At 36.5% G+C, this 2,925-nt stretch overlaps 1 non-coding gene across 1 annotated transcript; it reads left to right on the top strand.

Annotated features, from left to right (window-relative positions):
* Positions 1 to 522: 522 nt before the first annotated feature.
* Positions 523 to 625, top strand: LOC127898993 (small nucleolar RNA R71). The gene has a single exon (XR_008050761.1). It is a non-coding gene; the product is annotated as a small nucleolar RNA R71 (small nucleolar RNA).
* Positions 626 to 2,925: the final 2,300 nt, after the last annotated feature.

The following is a 2,925-nucleotide window of genomic DNA, read 5'->3' as shown; positions in this document are numbered from 1 at the left end:
GGTCTAAATGGGGGCTGAGAGGCTTGAGAATTTTGAGCAATTTGTTGCATTGGTGGAGCTGGAGCTGCTGGTCCATTCTGTTGGAATCCTTGAGACCATGAAAAATTGGGGTGGTCTCTCCATCCAGTGTTATATGTGTTGGAGTATGGGTTGTAATTCGATGGTTTTCTCATTACACCTATGGCATTGGCTTGATCTGAGTATGAGTCATGGTCATGTGCCTCTGTTGATTTAGCAGTCGATAACGATGCTATTTGTCGAGAGAGACCTTCAATTATCGCTTTGACTTCTTTGATTTCTGAATTTGATTCGCCAATTTGAACCTCATTCACTCCTTTAATTCTTCTAGTATTCCTGAGTGATCGACTCCGTTGTTGGGAATTATCCGCTTGTCGCTGGAAAAATTCCCAAATCTCTGATGCACTTTTTGACATTAGCTCTCCTCCACTTGTTGCCATTAGCCATTCTTGCACATTTGGTAGTAATCCCTCCAAAAAGTATTGGCATTGGTGCCATTTCTCGTACCCATGATGTGGACACTTCAAGAGTAGCCCATTGAATCGCTCCCATGTTTCGAAAAACTGCTCGTCCTCTCTTTGGGTAAACTCCGAGATTTCCCTGGGAATAGCATTGGTTTTATGCACTGGGAAATATTTATTCAAAAATTTTGTTACCATTTGTTCCCATGATGAAATGCTATTAGCAGGCAATGTATTAAGCCATGAACGAGCTCTATCCTTTAAAGAAAATGGGAATAATCTGAGTTTAACATCATCGTCTGAAAAATTCTCATATTTAAATGTTTGACAAATAGCATGAAAATCATTCAAATGATTATATGGGTCCTCATTTTCTAAGCCATAGAATGTGGGGAGACAATTTAGCACACTAGGTTTTAGTTCAAAGCTCCTAGCAGCTACATTTGGGTATCTTATGCATGATGTGCTCAAATTAGCTAAGGGACTAAAATAGTCCTTAAATGGCCTCTCCTGTGGTGCTTGTAAATCCATTCCAAATTTATTTTTAATGTGCTTTTGTGTGCGAATTGTTTTCTCAAGTTCAAGGTCTATAGGTTCAAGATTAGGTAATAATGACCTACGACCATGCATGCAAAATAAATAAAATGAAAATGAAGATGGAACAAAATAAATACAAATAAAATAAAGAAGAGAGAGAAATTACAATACTAACCTTATTGCGCTATTACAACCTTTCTATAAAAATACACAAAAATAAATACGTGAAAAAAAATTAAATTAATAAAATAAACAAAAATTACAAAGAAAAAATAAATAAATTGAAAATTAAATTACAGAATTTTAAAGAAGAGAAAAAGAAAAGAAATACTAACCTTTATATGTAGATTCACTTTTTTTTTCTTTTTCTTTTTTTTTAATAATTAAAAAAAATACAAGAAAACAAATAAAAGAAATTATTCACAAAAATTAATTCTATGAATTAAAATTACTTACCTCCCCGGCAACGGCGCCAAAAACTTGTTGTGCAAATTTTAATGTACTCGCAAGCGCACGAATCTATTGTAGTATAGACTAATGATGACGAGTGTCGATCCCACGAGGAGGTGGATTTTAATTGTGTATAGAATTAATTTTGTAAATGAGTGGTTGGATTTTTTGGTGGAAATGATTTGGAATATGCTAAAACTTAAATTAAAATGGCGATAATAAATTCTGAAATTGAAATTGAAATGACGAGAATAAATTGAAGCGAAGATCTATTGAAATGACGTACTTGGGTATCTGGATCCGTATCAACATGCATCATGGGCTAAATATTCCTTATTAATGCCAATTAAATCATGATGGGGGAATCTACACCTCATGAACCACGCTCTAATCAATATGGTGCTAAGGGCTTATCGTGCCAAATAATAATAACCTTGTACTAGAGGGCCGGTGAAACCAAGGCGGTACTAGACAAGATTAGTATTATTTGTCGACGAGAAGTCAAAACATCCACAAAAACTAGAGGGGAAGAGAAAATAAATTTACCAAATTAAGCCCATGACACATGTTGAGACTTCACCTTCAACCCAAGCTTAAAAGAAAATTAGCCACTCATAATTGAACTAGGGGCAAAATGAGAATTTATTAAAATACGAAGAAAATACAAGATGGAGAGGGAATTACAGAAAATGGATCCCAAAAATGGATTCAGAGATATCAAATTAGGGGGGGAGGCCCCCTTTTTATAGATACATGGAGTAAATCATGGCCATCGGATTAAAAACAGTTTGGACGCTCAGGATTGCGCCACGTCATCAGTCAACAGTCCACGGTTTGACCACGCGGATGAACAGTAACACGGTTTGACCCGACTTTGAACAGTAACGCGGTTTGACCCGGATGAACAGTAACGCGGTTTGGTTGAAACTAATCCTGTGTGATGCATGCACCGTACGCGAGATTTTTCGTCCACTGATATACTGCCACGTCACCATCAACAGTACATAAGAATTTTAGCCCAACAGGATCGTGACACCTCATCAGTCAATGCCACGTCATCAATCCGTCTATGTGAACAGTGCCGTGAACAGTAACGTATACAGTACTGTGTACGTGAATAGTACCGTACATGTGAATAGTGTCATTTTTCCTTTTATGGTCCTCCTAAGGTTTTCGACCGTCCTGAGTTCAAAAGTGATGTCCGTTTTGCCGTCTGATCTCTCCTTTATTGTGAAATGACTATAATGCCCCTAGAATACATAAATTACTTAATTAAAATAAAACACACGTAATTAAATCATAAGAATGTTAAATACATAAAAGTAAGGGTTGTTAGTAAGACTTGAAATGTAAAATGACGGTTTTCTCCTTTATAAATATGCATTTTCTAACACTCAACAGTACCCGTCCCCCAAAAAGCGGAAACACGATCCCACAGAATCGCGGTAGTTGCGCTTTT

This window comes from Citrus sinensis, chromosome 7 (genome assembly GCF_022201045.2).
Source record: "Citrus sinensis cultivar Valencia sweet orange chromosome 7, DVS_A1.0, whole genome shotgun sequence".
Taxonomy (NCBI): Eukaryota; Viridiplantae; Streptophyta; class Magnoliopsida; order Sapindales; family Rutaceae; genus Citrus; species Citrus sinensis.
The sequence above is the reverse complement of the archived record's forward strand: the minus strand, read 5'-3'. Positions and strand labels throughout refer to the sequence as shown.